This window comes from Symsagittifera roscoffensis, chromosome 7 (assembly GCF_963678635.1).
Source record: "Symsagittifera roscoffensis chromosome 7, txSymRosc1.1, whole genome shotgun sequence".
Classification (NCBI taxonomy): Eukaryota; Metazoa; Xenacoelomorpha; order Acoela; family Convolutidae; genus Symsagittifera; species Symsagittifera roscoffensis.
Window position 1 is genome coordinate 38,535,614 of NC_087068.1, and position 20,180 is coordinate 38,555,793.

A 20,180-nucleotide genomic window follows, 5' to 3' on the forward strand; every position below is an offset into this window, starting at 1 on the left:
TGCTAAAACTAGTAGTATGCTAAAAGTATGCTAAAACTAGTAAGATGCTAAAAGTATGCTAAAACTAGTAGTATGCTAAAAGTATGCTAAAATAAGTAGTATGTTTAGAGTATGCTAAAATAAGTAGTATGCTAGAAGTATGCTAGAATTAGTAGTATGCTAAATTTATGCTAAAATTAGTAGTATGCTAAAAGTATGCTAAAACTAGTAGTATGCTAAAAGTATGCTAAAACTAGTAGTATGCTAAAAGTATGCTAAAACTAGTAAGATGCTAAAAGTATGCTAAAACTAGTAGTATGCTAAAAGTATGCTAAAACTAGTAGTATGCTAAAAGTATGCTAAAACTAGTAGTATGCTAAAAGTATGCTAAAACTAGTAAGATGCTAAAAGTATGCTAAAACTAGTAGTATGCTAAAAGTATGCTAAAATAAGTAGTATGTTTAGAGTATGCTAAAATAAGTAGTATGCTAGAAGTATGCTAGAATTAGTAGTATGCTAAATTTATGCTAAAATTAGTAGTATGCTTAGAGTATGCTAAAATAAGTAGTATGCTAAATTTATGCTAGAATTAGTAGTATGCTAATTTTATGCTAAAATTAGTAGTATGCTAAAAGTATGCTAAAACTAGTAGTATGCTAAAAGTATGCTAAAATTAGTAGTATGCTAAAAGTATGCTAAAACTAGTAGTATGCTAAAAGTATGCTAAAACTAGTAGTATGCTAAAAGTATGCTAAAACTAGTAGTATGCTAAAAGTATGCTAAAATTAGCACTATGCTAAAAAGGCTAAAATTAAAAAAAATATATGTTCGAACAAACTAAGCGGATAATTGTGAGAAAATTAGGGAAATGTAAAAAAAGTACATGTTAACTGTGAGGGGCGAAGTCTGTATGTAAATTAGGGGCGAAGTGATCGAGGGCAAAACGTGCTATATGCACCCGTCACAAACCTTCCTGTAGTTTTTGTTGAATCCTTTTTGCTTTTAAGGACGTTCAGTTAGTCGCTAAGTAACTTTTCCAGTAAGAGATGTGCGTTTGGTCTTGAAAAAGAAAAGAAAAAGAGTACTATGAAAACTACGAACGCCCTAAACATCAAAATAGTACGTACCCATATAGCCCTTTTCCTGGGTAGCCAATAAACTAATATTCATCTTGTTAGGGTATTTAGCGACAAAACAAAATACGACTAAATAAATGAATTCGTCTCAAAATCTGGACTACATTTTTTTGAGCATTTCAAAACTTTTTTTCGAAACTATGCTAACAACAACCCAATAGAAAAAAGTAATACTTTTGTGTGAGTAGTTTCTTCTTTATCCATTAGAGCAAAAAACGGGACTGTTCCTGGACCCTAGCCGGAAAAAATGCTTAACAAATTAGTCGCGTTTTTTGCTCTAATTGATAAAAAAAGAAACTATTCACACAAAAATATCACTTTTTTCTATTAGATTGTTGTTAGCATAAATTCAAAATTTTTTTTGAAATGTTCAAAAATGTAGTCCAGATTTTGAGACGAAATCTTTTATTTAGTCGTATTTTGTTTTGTCGCTAAATAACCTAACTAGATAAATTTTAGTTTTTTGGCTATTCGTGAAAAAGGGATCTGTGAGTCCGCACTAAAATGATGCTCAGGGCTTTTGTCCAGGAACAAAGATTTTTTCGGCTTTCCTGGAACAAACTGTATTTCGGCCCACCAGGGACAAGTTTTGTGGGCTATCCAGTAAATGACTAAATAACAACGCTATTAAAAACTGTTTTCATACGGAAAAAAGCGCCAAAAAAGTGTTCGAAACCAGGGTGTATCGATCGCAAAAATATCTCAGTTTTGGTCGGCTCAATATAAAAGTCTTTTGTATTAGGTACATAGTATTAGTTGTATAATTTAGTTATAGGAGGTGGGGAAGGGGGGGAGGGATTAGCTACATGGTACAAAAATTGAACCTTATCAACGATCGATTTTTGAGCTTTGAGCAAATCAAAATTTTTCGGCTATCCGGGAAAAAAACAATTTCGGCTATCCAGGAATAAAAAAAATAATCAGCTATCCGTTAATAAAAACTCCATTGGGCTATCTGGGAATGATTTTTTCTTCGGCTATCCGGGTATTTGGCTCTGTGACACGCCACTATCCTGATGGCGCCAAAGTTGTTTAATTTGGTAAGTATTTGGTTTCCGTGGACATGGTGTTAGGAATCTGCAGAAATTTCACTTGGGTGAAAATTCCTACATCAAAATCTTTTGAAGTCAAAATAATGATGAAAATTAAAGACAAACCGTTTAGCACGGGGCGTCAAAGCTAGCCAACTTTTTGTGCTTTTTTTATTCTAGTGACGATAACTAATTTTGAGGCCTCATTTATCATTGGATTTCAACAAAAAACCTCTGAATCATTCCAAGCAGCATCATGGTACAATCAGAAGCGTAAAAAAAAACGTTTTTTTTGCTCAATTCGTGAAAAAGGGATCTGTGGGTCCGCACTAAAATGATGCTCAGGGCTTTTGTCCAGGAGCAAAGAACAAAGATCAGAAGCGTAAAAAAACGTTTTTTTTTTGCTCAATTCAAAAGCAATTACTGGGTTTGCAATGTCTCGGACAGCTTTTGCTCAAAACTTAATGAAATTTTCAAAAAACTTATGTTTTTAAGTTGTCGAACAAGTTTTCCGCATACAAATTTTCAGAACAGTGCAAAGTTATTCCGAAAGACGCGATATTTACAGTCAGTGTTGCTTTTTTATTCTTCGACCGAGTTCGACTTTCGATCTTGCAAATCTGAGGGGAATTTTTCAAAAAAATTTTAAAAAAATTGAAGCTTTTAGCTCAAAATTAACAGAATAGGAAACTGGGTGAGCCAAAAAATAAAACAGAGCATGAAGAAAAAATTAGAACCGTAAAAACTGCAGCAAATTGAAAATTTTTTAAGAAAAGCAAATGAATCGCAAAAAAAAATTTTCCCCAGAAGAACGAGAACTATAATCAGTTTCTCGAACTGGATACTACGGAGCGAAAAAAATCTCATTCGTGCGGACAATTAATCTCCACCACCGACAAAATTTAGCGCAAATCTTGCCCTTGCCAATGCAATTAACAATTACTTTGTGAACAAAGTGGGAAAGTTATGTGAAAATCAAAAAAGAAATGATTTTATTCCCAATGCAAAAACTCAACTAGTCAAAGGAATGATATTTTAATCCTGAAGATTAAAATATCATTCATTTGATCCTGAAAAACTCAACTAGTCAGGATAGTTTAATCTTGAAGACAAAGAAGAAGTGAAAAAGCACTGAGTTAAGTCTCATCTGCAACTTCATCCGAAGAACCCGTGAAGTCACAGTTAGTCGAGAATGCCAGGTCTGCTTTTGTAGTCTTAATGAGAGAGCTTTTTAATGTATGTATCGATGAAAGCGTGTTTCATGAGAGGTTCAGAACTTCCATTGTTCTACCACTGTCTATTAGAGGAAATGCAATCGGTATATCGCAAGTAGCACTCCACAGAAACTGAGTTGCTCAATACTTTTGATGAAAATCAGAGAATGCATGATAAACATCAAAATGTTCTCGTATTAGTATTGGACTTATTGACAGCTTTGACACACTTAACTCTATAGGGGTTTTAATGAGTCAAAAATTTAAAGTGAATTTGCAGATAAACGCTGTCCGTAGCTCTTGCTTTTTTCGGTTGCGCAAATTACACAGTAAAAAACTACTTGATTTTTGATAACAGACACTTGCTACTACAAAACCTCAGTCTAACAAGATTAAATTATATATTAGTATGTAAGCGCGCCTTCGAAATTATCTTCAGCAAAATTTGCAAAAAATCCAAAAGCGGCATGTCAATTTGTTTTTAAGTTTTCGAAATTTCAAATTATTTTTTTTCTACGTGAGTTACATTAGCTAATTATGAAAAGCAGAATAGCATATATTTTTTTGGTAACTATCAGGAAAGTCTTATGAAGCACAAATTTGTACGACATACAGGCGCAACGCTTTTCCGTCGACGAAACGAAGTTACTCCAGTCGTAACTTTAACGTAGTAGTACCAAAAGTTTTCACTGACTACGGAAAGAGAAGCTTCTGTTTTCTAGGCCACAGGTAGTAGATCCAACTGCCAAATCGCATCATAAGTTGCCAAAGCATAGAAACTTTCAGAAATCTGCTAAAAACGTCAAATTTGATAATTTTATGGGATTATGGACATCAAAAACATCAATTAATTATTGGATTATGGACATCAAAAACACCCTCCGTAAAATTTAGTTTGATGTCATTGATCCTAACAAACCAAAAAGAAGGTTAATTTTCAAGATCTCGAAGCCTGTATACGAATGCGTACTTGGATTGTCCATGGTTAATTTTTTTTGGACAACACAAAAATCATATCAAGCCCTGGAAGCTAGATATCTATCCTTTGTAGCACTGAATTCCAATGCAATATTTTAAAACTAAACATCAATCAAATACTAGTGATGGGAGGGACAAATAATCCATACGACAGAGAGCGCAAAATCAATATGTCGCCATTAGAAGTCAACAAAGAAATCGACTGCCTGGTCTGGCGCAAACTTATCGAGCCTTTGGGATCGGTGTTGCAATCATGAATCTCATCGGTAGAGAAGGAGAGTATCGGAATGTGAGGAAGCTGAACAAAGACTATAAACGACTAGCAAGGCACCATGGCATTCAATTCTTCATAACAAAAAGTTCAGCTTCAGAAAGCATGTATCTGAAGACGGTCTGCATCCTGCGGCTCATGGCATACGCTATCTGGCTCGAGACGTCTTGGACGCTTTCGAGAAATTGTGATAAATTACGAATGATTGGTTTTAACTTTTTAACCAGGCATTAGTTAATCTAAGCTCACATTAGAACTGCCAGTTTTTTATGAGATTTTAGATGGAAAAGCGACCATACCTGCTAACTCAAAATTTTTACGATAAACGGAATCAAGTTGCGATAAAGAAATTTTTGCGCAATTACAAATTCACTTCAGAGATTTGAAACTATTCATATCGACTATTCTCTGGATCAAAATAGTGCAGAAAAACCTTTACGATAATCCAAATTCACTTTAGAGTTGGAGCCATTTTTCAACCAGTTCGCGATAAGAAGTTTTTTTTTTCGGATAAATCCTCGGAACACTTTTGAGTAACGAGAAAAATTGTAAAAAGAAGACCCGATGATGATGGAATATTTAATCTAATATTCATTTTGCAGATTTCTAGTCGGTGAAGATAATTTAGTTAACTTTTTTAAAGCAAAAACTACTGCAGATACCGTATGGGAAGTCAAATAGTCCAAGGCTTCGTCCTGATCCAAGCAAATTTGCTTCTCATTTTCAGTGTGATTCTGGTTCAAGTTGTTCAATGGTCATCCCTGAGTTTTAAATGTATAACCAAAGTTTTGGACAACAGTATAATATCCACCCCAAACTGGACCTACCGTAAAATGCCGTGCCCTATAAAAAATATGCATATCATAAAAACGCGCAAGAAGTAATTATTTTGAAACTTTTCATTCAATTTTTTTTTATTTGGTGGTCAACAAAATTAGTTCAATCGACGTATTAATTAAGTTTTGATAATTAAATCTGTCAGGTGATATAACTTTCATTTCTCTCTCTAATCCCGACTTGGGAGACGGGGAGGAGGGGGGGGGGTTGCACGGCTGATCCCGGGTTGAAGTCCCAGTTATAATTATCGGTGAAAAATTGCTAACCCATTCTTAGTAATATTTTCATGGATTTTTCCGTGCTATTTCTTAGCTAAATTAATTATCGCTTAATTGTCTTAGCGCTTAATTATCGAAAAAAAATTGATAAATTAGCGATAATTCATCGATGATTTACCAATTAAAAAATCAAAAAAACTGTGCTAAATTAGCGATAAAAAATTGCTAATTTATCGCTGAAAAACGTAATTTTTCAGTACAATTGTAGCTTATTACTCGCTAAAAATAACCCACAAAATAACCATAATAAATACCCCGGGGTGACCAAAAATACTAGTCATACAATACCCATATGTGGAAAAATGCTAGTCATACACTTTCCATACGATTCCATACGTAGAGAAAATTGCATGAAAGGTCTATGATTAGTATTTTTTCATATATGGAAATTGTATGACTAGCATTTTTCGATAAACCAAAAAAAAATTGATTTTTTACATTTTAATTTCTTTAAATTTTTTGGTTGTGATCGTAACCGAACACAAATGACATAAACCTTGATTACTCAAACATAGTAACCAAAGGTTTGGCCGTCTCGCATTAATAATGCATTGGAAACAGCCTGATGTGTGTTACTTCTGTCTCACACAAATAATATAACGAAAGTATTGAACTTTTAAATTTTGGCAATAATTTTCAAAGGAGATTATTTCTAAAATTTGAATTTTTAAGTTACCAGACAATGATCAAGGCAAACATAAACAAAAGAAAGAGGAGTTAGCGTTTTTGAAAAAAGTTATGAAGAGAAAAGGAAAAAAATCCAATATTAGTATATCCAGGACTACGTTATACACACAAAAAATTAAATTTTGCATGCAAATGTTTGTTTGAATACGAAAATCAATTTGCGGTTAAAAAAAATCTCAAAAAAAATTTTGGGGGCAATTTCAAAAATACTTTGTCGTCGCCATCAAAAAAATGCTAGTCATACAATTTCCTTATATGGAAATTGTATGACTAGTGTTTTTTTTCGGAAAACAAAAATTAAAAAAAGTTTTCAGTTGGAGCAGCCCAAAAAACGTTTAATTGTTTTGCCAGCAGTTGAATTGATTGTTCAAAGCTTTTTTTTCACAAAAAAAAAATTTAGAAAAAAAATTCTAATCATACCATTTCCATATATGGAAATTTTGTGATTAGCATTTTTTTTTCATGCCATTTTTTTTTCTTTTTTTTATGAAGAGATACCAATTTCGATACCAAAACAACTATAAAATACCTTTGAAATTCGATTAAACTCATTTTGCAAAAATGTATGAAATTTGTTTGACTAGTATTTTTCCATAGAGTAAGTGTATGAAATTGTATGATTAGCATTTTTGGTCTATGGAGGTCAACCCGGGACATTAATTTAAAATATTTTCTAGCTGATTTTTATTTTCTTGCTGATTTCTAATTGATTTTTGTTGTTTTTTTTTGTCTCGCATTATTTGTCTCGCAAACAAAAATGGTGATGGTTCTAACTAACAGCAGCAAATATGACGCATAAATTGATTGAGTTATGAATGCCTCGAGGATAATTATGGAACTCTTTACTCTATTCAAATTGAATTGGACATAACAGCGGGTGAAAAATTATGAGGTCTGGCTTAAAGATTAATTGCAAAGGTATCTGTTGGGTCCAAGACGGCTTTTGTACTAACGGAGGTTTCCAAAAATCAATCAGAGTAGATTGTGGCCTTGTTGAATTTGGTATCGTAACGAGCAGAAAGATCAGACGGCCGAATTGCACAAGTATCCTCAAAATCATTTCAATTGATTATGAGTAAACCAAAGACAATAATAGGTCCAATTGATCAAAATGGGAAAAAATTCGGCTCATTGCTAAATTTTTGAACCCATTAGAGTTAGCTAAACCGTTTCCCTTGAGGTCATTTATCTCTACTTTCTGCTTTTTGAGTTAGGATTCAAACTATCGCCATCTGGATCTTCAAATCAAGTACTTGAAAGAAGCTCCTTTGTTCACGCTTTTCAGCTTACCGAAAAAGCTTTTGACAACTGAACAACCCTTCTCAACTGATTCTTTTGTGAACAAAATTGACGGAAAAGATTTCTCTGTCTTTCAATGTCTGGTTCAAGTCTTCTTCAAAATTCAGTGCAAGAAAAAAAAGGAATCTTTAAAAAAAAACGTGCTATTATTGAGACTATTATAAGTAGATACTAAAATTTCAAGGCGGACAATTGCGAACTAAATATTGCAAGCATAAATTGACCTCCAAGTCTTTTTTCACTTAAATATTTCGAATGCAAAAAAAAAATGTTTTTGTTTTTGGTTCAATTGAGAAAAAACTAGCCTTTCCAATTCTTCTACAAGACTAAAAGCAAGTTCATCATTTATTTTATACCTAAATAAATCTAGAGGTATGAAATCTGAAGTGAACTTACCTTGATGCTGGATAAAAAATATCTTTAGTTAAACCAACCTAATTACTTTTGTAGAAGTATAAAGAAGATTTCAAGGCCAGACTGGGAAACTGAACTTCTTTGTCAAGTGAACTCTCTCCTCTATAAAACGAAAAACAGAGATACTAAAATTCGTATTCAAAATTACATATTATGAATTTTACTTCTGCTAAAAGTAAGCCGCAATATAGAATGCTTGTTAATTTATGATTTCGATCATGATGGCTTTTCAACAGTTAAGTGAAGCACCTGCAAGAACGTTGAGCCAGAATTCTTTAAAAAATGCAACTCATCAATTTTTTATTGGGACAAATTTCGCATACTAAAAGACATTCTTCAAAAAAGTCTATAATAAAAAAATACATTGAAAAAAGATTGAAAGCGATTTGAAAAAAATTATGACGGTACTGCAAAAAAAACACCACAACTGAACAAATAGAGCTGTCTGTGAAAATTGAGTGTAAATAATTACTGAAAATTGTAATTATTGTGAAAAATCTGAAAGAATGGGAAAAAAATAAATTTTAGTGTTGCTACCAATACTATTAACACCAAATTCCGTGAAATCGTAGCTATTATAAAAAAAATTTTTAGTTTATTTTAACTATACTAGAAATTTTTTTTGTGTAATAGCTGCTATTTCATGGAATTAGGTAGCACTAATATTGCGACTAATTTGGCAGGAATTTTGTTCAGCGATCCGGGAACACACGTTTTGGGTTATTCGGGAATTTTATTTCTTGTTAGTTTACTTTGGAAAAATATAAGACATGGTAATCGTTCGGATAAAGTTGGGCACAATTTTGTGACAAATTTGTCTTTTTAGCTATATGTTGCTTCAATTGCATATTACTTGACATGAAGTTTTCAGTTTTCTGGCTATCCAAGAAAGCGGTTCTGTGGTTAAACACCCTTCTTCCTTGCCATAGAGGGTAGTATCAAGTGATTTGGATTCGAAAAATGTGTTTCATAAAAGTTATCTGTGCCGAGAAAAATTTGTGCAAACAGTTGACATTGCAGTTGATGGCCAAATAATCACATTCAATTTTGGAGGTTAAAACAGAGTTTCCATTCTTTGGAAAATCATTTAGCCAACAAAACCATTACATAAAAAATTTATTTAATTTGTTGCTTTTTTACTTTTTTTTTCAACAAAAGTTTATTAAATTGTATGATTAGCATGCCTCCCAAACTATAAAATTGTATTACAAGCATTTTTTGTCAATCTGAAACTTGATAAAACATTTGAATTTCACATAACTTGAACACGCATTTAACATATAATTTAAACACAAAAACTCATGTTGAAAAAATAATTGACTGATTTTCTGACACAATTTTTGATTTTTTAAAAAATAGTTAAAACTTTAAAAGATATCAACTCATCATAATTTTGTCGACATCAAAGAGATGTGAATTGAAAAAACTCAAGATAAAATTGCCTTTGAGTTGCAGTACTGGATAGCCGAAAACGAAATCATAACACTGTGTAGCCGAAAGTTCGTCAAAACTGACAGATTGAGGTGGGCAGTGTCAGTATTTTCGCTGCTGTAGCATTTGTGCTGTCATTGAAGGTCGATTAAGCTAGTGGATATTCACAAGTACAAAAATGAAAATTCGATACCGTTTATACCAAAATGAAAAGTTGGTTGCTTTTGTACCAAAAACAATCTATTGGTAAAAACTACATCGGCTTAATTATGACGTCGGGTTAAAGTTCCCCTCGCGGCAGTAACCGGCTCTGATTTTCATTGAGAGTCAAACCCTCTGTTGACATTGTGGCGTTCATCATGATGGATGGACCGAATGAATGGAATTTAATTTGAGTTGTTTCAAGCGAATCAAAATTGAGAACTCAAAAACATCAAAGAAATCGCAAAATTGTCAAAGAAAGCAAATTAATCTAGACCATTAAAATAATTTATAACCAATTTTAAAATAAGCAGATAAATTTTCAATTTTTGCATGGAAAATACCTGAAACAGACTCTAAAAAATTGAAAAACAAAAATTTTTTGTATACCTGCACGAATTGTACAGCAGAACTTAGCTGGGCTGCTTTATTTCATTTTCGGTTAACAATGGCTTCGATTTGTGCAACAGTCACTTAGTAAATATGAACGTCTAACGATTCTGACTGGTGAAAAAGGTTCCCTCATTTTGTCCCTTCATCATGAGAACACCCCCTGTTGACAAGCTCGAAACAAGTTTGTTCGACTGCGCGGGTCACTATTTTGATGCTTAGGCTGTTTGGTTTTTTTTTCTTTTCGAACAATAAGTAATAAACAACTATTTTATGGCACCAAAATTGACCAATCAGAAATTGAGTTGAATAAGTTTGGTACAAGCGCGACCGACTTTTAATTTTGGTACCAATGAACCTAGGTAAAAATGGGACTTCACCGTTGGGCCTGGTCGTTATATACATAGCGAAAATTTTTCGTATCAAGCCAATTTTTTTTTGTTTTTTTTTGGCTATCCGGGAAAAAATATCGACTATCCGGGAATGCGGCTCTGTGGGTACACACCCATCAAGTATGCAAACAAAATCTATAATGTTTTCGGCAAATCTAAAGAACAAATTTTAGTTTTTATAAATTTTCAATTTCCTTGTTTTTTGGCCGTAGCTTACTATTGAATTTACGTGCTAATTGCTCATTATTAGCACAACTGTGATCATTTCGTAATGAAAAAAAAAAGGAAATCGATTGAAAATATTGATAAAAATTTAACCACAAAACTCACACGAAAGCTATAATAAAGAATGCAATTCTTTTTCTAAATATTATAGTGTAATATATTGATGGGGTGCATTGTTTAGAATGGCCCAAAATCAGAACAAGCCCGAAAACAGATCGAACTAATTAGTCTAATCTAAAATTTGCAGAGGAGTGTTTTTAACCTGTTGGCTTTGTTTTAAACTTGCCGTGGATACTGGTTTTGTACCTTAATGCAAATAGAATGGCAGGATCTTCTTAACTGTTTTCCCCTTACTTCGGTTTTCAGAAATTCAACTTTTGGCTTAAAATTTTAAACAGCTTAAAACAATTTTCAGAACATAAATTTAATTTAAAAATTTTTATGTAGGTATTATTTAAATATAATTGAAAACTGAAAATGAAAACCCAATTTGAAACGCATATTTTCTACACAAATGGTTGTCAAAATTGATACATGCAAAGGGGGAGGGGGGAATAGTTAACAAGGCCCAAAAGGGGGGAAATAGTTAACAATACCAGAGTAGCAGATCCGCTGATAAAAGTCAGTTGGGTTGCTATGGCACGGCCTAAAAAGTATTGTTCATGTTTTATTCTTCTAAAATTAGGGCCGAACAAATGTATAACTTGTTTGAATACCAGTTACAGTTTTGACATAACCAAACTCTGCTCGTGGGCCATTTCTGCTTTTGCACCATTCGTCTTATAGACTGGCCACCAACATATTGACAAAAAAGCGGTATTTATAAGAAAAAATGAAACAAATTTCTTTGTCCTAATTTGATGCCAACTGTATTCTTCTTTATAATAGTCCCAACCAAATGAAAAATTCAAGAATTCAGCGCACTTAGTAACAAAAATTTATACCAACAAAGCAAGTTTAATTTTATGCGTGTAGATGCCCATTTACAAGCAAAAAAGCACCGTTTGAATCGGGTTTAATGCAAAACAGCCGTTTCATTTCAAATTGCTGGAAACTTCTACGGAAGACAAATTTTCGATCTTTTACAAATTCAAAATGCTAATTCATCATTTTTTCTTAAAAAGAATATCCTAGGGTTCTTCTTATTCGTCATTCTTTTTAAAAAGCATATGAAAATTACTTGCAAAAAGGCAGTCAAATGATTTAAAAAGTCGGACGGGAGAAAATCTAACATGAGTACCTGTTGAAAGCATTAAAAGCTCAATGTAAATGATCTTATGATTGACTCACATTTAAAACAGAAATTTAAAAAAACTTTAATAATCATATTTATACTTGATTTGTTTCAGAAAAGAAGAACTTTTTTCAACGATCTGAAAGTTTTAGCCGGTCTCTTTAACCATATCCCCCTCAGGTACCTAATAACGAATATCTCCCTATGAAGAAATAAATCAATGGTTAAGCAGTTGAGAATTTTATCAGTAACGAATGTCCCCCTTTTGCAAAAGCGGGGATAAAGTTAAAGAGATTCAATTTGGGAAAATTCAAAATTTAGGCTTTGAGGAATAAAATTTTAATTACACAACAACAACAGAATATCAAATTTTGCAGAGCAGCACACATATTTTGACGTTGACAAACATCTCAGGATAAGAATCACCTGCAACAAATGTTTTAGGAGTATTTATGTCTCCGCGTATCTAAATTTTCGACTGATCTTTAAAATATCTGAGGAAAATTGTTTGTTAATTTTCATAGAAAATCTCCCACAAGCATAGACTACGACAATGTGACCTGTTTCTCATAAAGCAAGATCTTATGAGCCGAGATTTGTTAATGCTTACGCTACGCCTAAGAAATGGAAAGTTTTAGAAATTTTCTTAAAGTCTATTTTAAAGCATAAATAAAGCGAGCAAGTTGGAGTTGTTACCGAGGAGGAACATCTTATAGGCCTTGAAAAACTGACTCGACTAAACGACAATTTTTTAAAGTCTTTCTGCGGAACTAATTTTTTTTCAAAAATCAAAACAGATTCTTCAGAAATTTAGAAAGAAAAATTTATTTTAGTTTTTGTGTTTATTTTTTTGTTTTTATTTTTTTTTGTTTTGAAAATGTTTTGTCTATTCTGACCAAATTACTGAAGCCATCAAAATCGTCATCCTCACGTTCTTCCGACTTAATTTTTTTTTGAAAATCAACTGGATAACCTTGTTAGTCCAACCAGTCAGAAAGTGGAAAACAATTGGATTCGAGTAAATTTTTTCGAATGTTTTTAAAGGTAGTTTTAACTAAATCAAAAAAATTGTGTTAAGTCAATATAGTATCACAAAAAAAACCCTTTTCATTTTAATTCATATTCTCGAAAAAAAAAGAAAAGTTTATCTCATTTTTGAGAAATTTTTTGTTGTTTTTTAAAAAGTGTAGTCAAAATTATTTCAAAATTCTATTCGATTATATCTTCAACTTTATTTCAATTGTTCTTATTTTAAATTTTTCAGTTTTTTCCATTTGAACCAGAATAAGGAAATGTTTGAACTTTTATTCAAATTTTCCGTCAAGTATGATTTTTTTTTAATCATCAAGGTCGGAACATTATTTGCTACTTGCACAGCATACGGTTATTTTTTGCTTAAGATCTAAGTTAGACGAAAATCGATAAGAGGCTGAGCAAATTTTTCATCAACTTAGGTCTGCTACAATTTGATACAAAGATCAGTGTTTTAGCCGTTAGCTTAAGTTGTTATTACTCTTATTTACCTAATTCAGTCATTTTTATGTAAAATTAACAGTACTTTGAAAATGTAAAAAACATGAAAATTTAAATTGCAAAATTTAGAAGATTTTATGAATTTTTAAAGAAAATAATTTTTATATAATTTTATTTTATTAATTGAATTTGGTCTGAAAATCAGTGCTACTTGCCCAGCAACCTACTATCCTTGTTTATTTGCAAAATTTATTAATTAATATAAAACAAAATTGTTTGATTTAGTTTTTTTTTAAAAAACCGAAAGTTTTGACTCACTATTATTCATACCCACATAATTTTGTTAAAAAAGATCAGAGGTAAAATATGTATTCAATTTTGAACTTGAAACTTATAAGCCTCAGCTGAGTGAAAAACCCCGGTCAAAAATGGCTGGTGGAAAGTTAATGTTTGTCTGAAAAAAAAAATACACACAACGCTCACAATTTTTTTGTCTCTTTCTTTGAAAGTAGGATCACGATAACTTTGCAATACCATTCTTAAGGCTCGCTGACTTTTGGTTAGGTGGCAAATTCTAATATATTTCTTAGATTCACGGTGCATTTCCCCGAAAAATGATCTACTGTAAATTTGATCCACCTTGCATTAAATTTGTAATCTTGTTATAAGCAAACTACTATTATTTAGCTCTACCAAGTTAAAGGTGATATCAAAAACAGTTTTGGAGTCATTGCTGAGATCGAAAAAGAGCATGAACAATTGAGATCAGGAAACTAATAACGAGCGCAGAAAAAATTAACGATTTTTTGAATCTGGTCAGAACTATTCGAAAATATTACAACACAATAAAAAATAATTGGAGGGAAAGAAAACACCTTGTTCTTTAAAAATATGTCTCACCAAGAAGTCTATGAAATAATAAGGAAAATGCGAAAAACAGCCTTGACAGTTACAATCAAAGTAATAATCTAATCAAAAAATTCAATTCCATTACATTTGAGTTACTGAGTTGCCTGTTTAACCAATATATACAATTGAGATAATATCCTTCTATTTTTATGAAAGCTTAACTTCAATTAATTATTAAAAAGACACAATATCAGAATGTATTTATTACCGACCTGTTCGTCATTCATTTTCTGGATGTTTTTCATAAATTGACTAATAGTCTCTAAGAAGTTTTTGAAACAGCAGGATGTAAAAACATCAATTCAGGATAGGTTCTCTAGTAAAAAAGGTTATGTTATCCCAGATTTACTAAGCAAATAGAGGAAAACTTAGAAGAAAGTTTTTGCCTCCTGTGTACTTTTAGAAATCTTAATAAACCGTTTGACAATTTGATCACAAAATTCTATTAACAAAAAAAAACGAAATATACGGCTTACGAGCTAAATTTATTAATATTTGAGGTCATTTCTTGAGAATCGTAAAAGCGGAATAATAGTCATAACAGCTCTTTCGGAAACTGAAATAAAGAATTACGGTATACCGCAAAGTTCATTTCTGGGTTCGTTGTTGTTTTTGCTCTAGAGATTAGCCAAACTTTTGTAGGCAGTATAAATTACTATTGTTTGCCGATGCTAGCACTAATAATCGGCAAACAATATAGCAAACAATAGTAATTTGCCGATGCTAGCACTAGTAATCGGCAAACATCGGCAAACAATAGTATATTATACTGCCTACAGAAGTTTGGCAAATCTCTAGAGCAAAACAACAACGAACCCAGAAATGAACTTTGCGGTATACCGTAATTCTTTCTTTTAGTTTCCGAAAGAGCTGTTATAACTATTATTCCAGTTTTACGATTCTCAAGAAATGACCTCAAATATTAATAAATTTAGCTCGTAAGCAGTATATTTCGTTTTATTTTGTTAATAGAATGTTGTGATCAAATTTGTCAAACGATTTATTAAGATTTCTAAAGTACACAGGAGGCAAAAACTTTCCTCTAAGTTTTTGCCTCCTGTGTATACGTTATTTAAATATTGTGTATACGTTATTTAAAAGAGGAAAAAATATATAATTTTTTTTTGAATAGTGCAAGGTTGAAAACTGATTTCTAGAGATTTAGCTCATCACAAACAAAGATAAAAAACTCTTTAGAAATTAGCATCAGAGTCTACAAGTTCTTATGTCTAGTAATTGAAAAAATATATATTTAAATTTAAAACCCGATCGATAAAACATTGGAATGGGAAGCTATATCTTGATCGATGATGTATCACTTCAGATATTATTTTAACACCTTTACGTTGCTCAAATTATACAAAATATATACTTTGACCAATATATGAATACAATACACTGATCTATGGCACAGCCAATTAGATGAACCTTAAAAAAAATGAAAAAACTCTTGTGGAGAAATTGCTTAAAAATTAAAAAAATTGAGAAAGTCTGAAACATATTCGGGACAAAAAGAAACTCTGTCTGGCTCGAGAGTTATATGAAGATAAATTTTTCAAAATCATGTTAAAATTATAAGACCTTCCTGCAAAATTAAAAAAACTTTATGAGAACATATGTGATACAGATACTATCAACACAAGTAAAACAAAAAATTTTGCAGCCGAAGCAAGCTTACTACAAGAAACAAAATTTGAAAATATGCTTCGTATTTTATGTTCACAATTTCCAATGATTCTTCGGATTCGTTTTTTCATAAAAAATAGACATCAATATTTCTGTCAACAAACATTTTCTAATTTTGTTCTGGTACGGTTCAATCATAATTAAATTTTGCGTTGATTTGTTTTGTTACTCTTGATTTTTGAAGAGTTTTTGCGGTCTTTTTACGAGTACTAGTCATATGATCAAAATTATAAAACTAAGTAGGCGAATATTTACCACCAGACAGTTTGATGTCTTTTTGGTATTCTCTCCAGCCGAAATAATTTTTAAACGTATAATTCGTTCACAGAGTGTATCCTTATTCTTTTATGGCTTGAAAATAAAATTATTATAAAGTTTTTGACCTCGGCTTAAATTATTTTTTCCATGCTGAATTTATTAAATTGTGGAAAACTATCTAAGTAATTCAAATCCGTAGTTCAGAAAAATGAAAATTGCCTACCTTCTCACTGATGGGATTTTCGAGTTTTTGATGTCCTCAGATTTAGAAAAAGATGACGCCAAGTTATTTTGAAAAACATTAAGCGATAATTATGAACGGCGATGTCGGTGATAATTACAACTGACTGTTGACAGAGGCAGGAAACAGAGGGGGTATGTTTGGGAAACAGAGGGGGTATGTTCGGGAAACTGAGAGGGGTGCGGTGAGGAAATAATGAAGGGAGAGTTGAAATAGGAAAGTCAAGGAAGATTAGAACTAATCAGAATTGGCGGAGAAAGGAAAATTGGAGATAAAATGGGAGAACAGACAAAACACTATGCAAAGACAAAGGCAACTTACTATCTGATGTACTAAGATGACATTACAAAACGGGTGCTAGAAACATAGGAAAAAACCATAATGGATGAATAAAATATAAAAATGCAAATGAACTGTGAAGAAAAAATGAAAATATTTCTTCAAATAAGCTCTGATCTGCTTTTACAGTAGACGAGAAACGTACCATCTCTGAATAACATTCCAAGGAAAATGAAGAAAATGTTAAGAAAGGAAACAGAATATTTTAGTTCCGATGATCAGAAAAAGAAGAGGGGATTTAAATACCATTTTTTACCAATTTCGATTGTCTTCAGGCTGTATTGTGTATAACTTAGAAGTAACTGCAACCCATGAATTCTGCTTTAGAAGAGCAGGAATTAGGAGAATAGGGTTGCTATAAGTAAACGGTGGTAATTTGAGTTATTTTTTATTAGACCAGTAAAAGATATCTAGGACTATTATTGCCAGAGGGTTGTAGACAAAATCTGATAAACAATGATGAGCGACGGAATGCATTGTGGATAGTTAAATAAAATTGCGCTGGGTAATAATGGTATCTTATTTCAAGATAGAAGAATTTCTTTGTAGTATGGTCAACCCGCGGTTTTAAGCAACTCAAGGGTTCTTGTATTGGAAAAGATTTTATAATCGAATGAGTCTATGATGAACCCATAGAAACTACAATTAAGTTTATTCAAATTCTTGCTGTATGAACGAAAAAAAAGACCAAGCCCGAAGTCTTTAAAAAACAAAAAAATGGTCTAACTTGATGCAAAATCTCGAGTATCTTTCACGAACTAGGCTAAATTAATATTCTCTTAACAAGAAAACTAATTTTTTACTTGAAGTTTATTGAAAATTTTCTTTGTAGAGAGTTTTCAGAAAAACCTAATTGAAAAAATGTTCCGTTTTTAAGTACAAGCAGGTTTCATTTACATTTGTTTGATTTGTTTGTACAATTTGGCTTGTTAGCAAATTAATGGACAGTTTTCTGAAGCTTTCCTTTCAAACCGTTTTGTCAAGAAAAATTAGAAAAGTAAAATACGCTAAAAGGTCAAATATGATTATCAATTACAAAAATTGAATTCTTACAAAATAAGATCAGATGGAGTTACACGACTTAAAAGATATCAATACAACTTCGAAATTCCTTCCCTTTCTTTGTTAATCCGATAAGTCTAATCATAAAAATAATGGGAAGAAAAGAAAAAATGAAAAGCCACTAATTAGCAAATGGACGGTGGCCTGAATTATTTACCATCCTAATCTATTTAAGATGCGTTTTCATCGTAAAATAAGATGTCACTCTTATATACAATTTCAATACCCATAGCAATTTCTGAGCACCGGGAAGTTTCCTTATTCATTATTTGTTTACGGGACCACAACTTATTGCTTTATAATGTCTGACTTAACCCCTGGAGAGGAAATTTCATTAAATTTCAGGATGGTAAATTGATAAAGAAAGCCAATAAATTTCGAACAGGGAAGAGAAACGAAGCTAGCTACACCATGTGATTCGATTAATAATCGTCTCAAAATACGCTTGCATTGTATTTTTAGGACTAAAAAATCTTTAAATTTAGGGCTAAAAAATCTTTAAATTATTTTAAATGGCAAAAAAATTGACTTCAAAATGTTTTTTTTCATTTTTTTTTCAAGAATAGGAACACTAAAATTTTCTAAAATTTTTCAAATGTAAAAACTCCAATGTGTTTGACAATATTTTCTAACAATTTTCAAATGTGATTGAAATAAACTATGAACATTTCCAACTTTTCGAATTTTTTACCGACTTTATGTAGAAATTCTGATTTCAGGCTAATCAATCAGAACTATTGCGTGTTTTAAGACGTCATAGAAGCATCCTAGACGTGAAAGTTGACAGGAGCGTGAAATTAACCCGGAGTTTTTGGTTAAACATTAATTGGAATTGGCATTTCTTGCGAACTCAATGAGGCAATTTAATGGCAAAGACCGGATAAACCGGGAATAAACTATTCAGTTTCATCCATCCATGAATTATTTAGCTGAACTTTGTATCTTTCCTCAGTTTTCATGGGAAAACTATAATTTATGATAGAAAAAAGGAAAATTAGATTTCATTCATATTAGTTAGAAGCTGAAAGGCGCAAAATCTCATAGTATAAAACCTTTGTTGAAAAGCGCGCAATCAGAAAACTACCGTGACAATAAGGAGCGGCAAATTCATATTGGAAAATTCTGAAACCTTTATTTAATTGTTTTAAAAAGTAATAAAAAATTTATTTTACGTCTTTTTATGACACATACCTTTTTATGATGTACAAATGGCGCTGAGCAAGTTCGATTGTTAAAACCGATCGAGCTTTTTTCGTGAAAAACTGAGTTTTCCCGTCATTAATTGCGATGGCCTGAAAATTAATCGCTCGCAATGATCTAAAATTAAGAAGCGAAAGTCTTAAAAGAAGCCATACGCGACAAGCGAAGGCTTAGAAATCAGTCATGCTAGTCGCAATAGCCTTGAAAAATTTTCTGGAAAAATCAGGTTAGGTTGCGCATCTCAAGATGAAGTCGGGACATCAGTTGCGGCCATTGACGAGGGAAAACTTTGTAATACACGATCGAGGCAAAAGGCTGCACATGACTTAGAATAAAAGTCACCTATAAATAATAATTAAACAACGATGATTTCTGGATGTTTTAATTTCTTATAGAATCTACCGAAAAAATAAACACTTGAACTGATATTTCAGATATGAAAGAAAATGTGTAAATTAATTTTAAGTAAAATTAAATCACAGATACAAATAAATATGTATTTCAGTAAAACTGAACAAGTCTTGACAAAACATCAGAGGTGTTTAAAATTTTCCTAGATTATTTTGAATGTTTTTAGTCGTGACACTTAATAATGGTTTGCCATTGATGGAATTTATTTGCTTAATTTCAAAAATATTTCTCTTATTTGATCTTTTCTCGTTTTTACAAAAGATTAACCTCGAATTGAATTAATACTCCAAAATCGTATTTCATAAAATTACCCTCGTTTTTGGAAAAAATTATTCATCTATTGCCAATTATATTTTTCGATGAAATATGACTTCTTCAATTACTTTATCAATACGGTGATTTCCTAGTTTGCTTTTTTATAAGCTGGCAACCATTGTATTTTATTTAACAAAATATCAAAAAAACATCCGAAGCAGGAAAACAGATTGTGGTAACACAGTCTGTTCCATTTTGAATCACTAGACGATGAACCAAATATTGCACGAACACTTTAAGTTACAACTGCCCAGATTTTGTTTTTCTGCCTATTGGAACCTGATCTAAA

The 20,180-nt window shown here is 31.8% G+C and overlaps 1 protein-coding gene across 10 annotated transcripts in view; it reads right to left on the reverse strand.

Moving 5' to 3' along the window:
- Positions 1-19,246, reverse strand: part of LOC134851446 (gamma-aminobutyric acid receptor subunit beta-like) — a 32,361-nt gene extending 13,115 nt beyond the window's left edge. Inside the window, exons 1-3 of one of the 10 annotated variants that reach the window (XM_063867538.1) lie at positions 18,719-18,865; positions 18,005-18,398; positions 16,886-17,488 (exon numbers count right to left, since the gene is read on the reverse strand). The gene's annotated coding sequence lies outside the window, so the exon portion shown is untranslated. Of the gene's footprint in view, positions 1-7,189; positions 7,289-8,106; positions 8,306-16,546; positions 16,716-16,885; positions 18,399-18,718; positions 18,866-19,156 lie in introns of those variants that run through there. The other 9 variants (XM_063867537.1, XM_063867535.1, XM_063867534.1 and 6 more) reach the window with 9 other exon arrangements.
- Between the last annotated feature and the right edge of the window lie 934 nt (positions 19,247-20,180).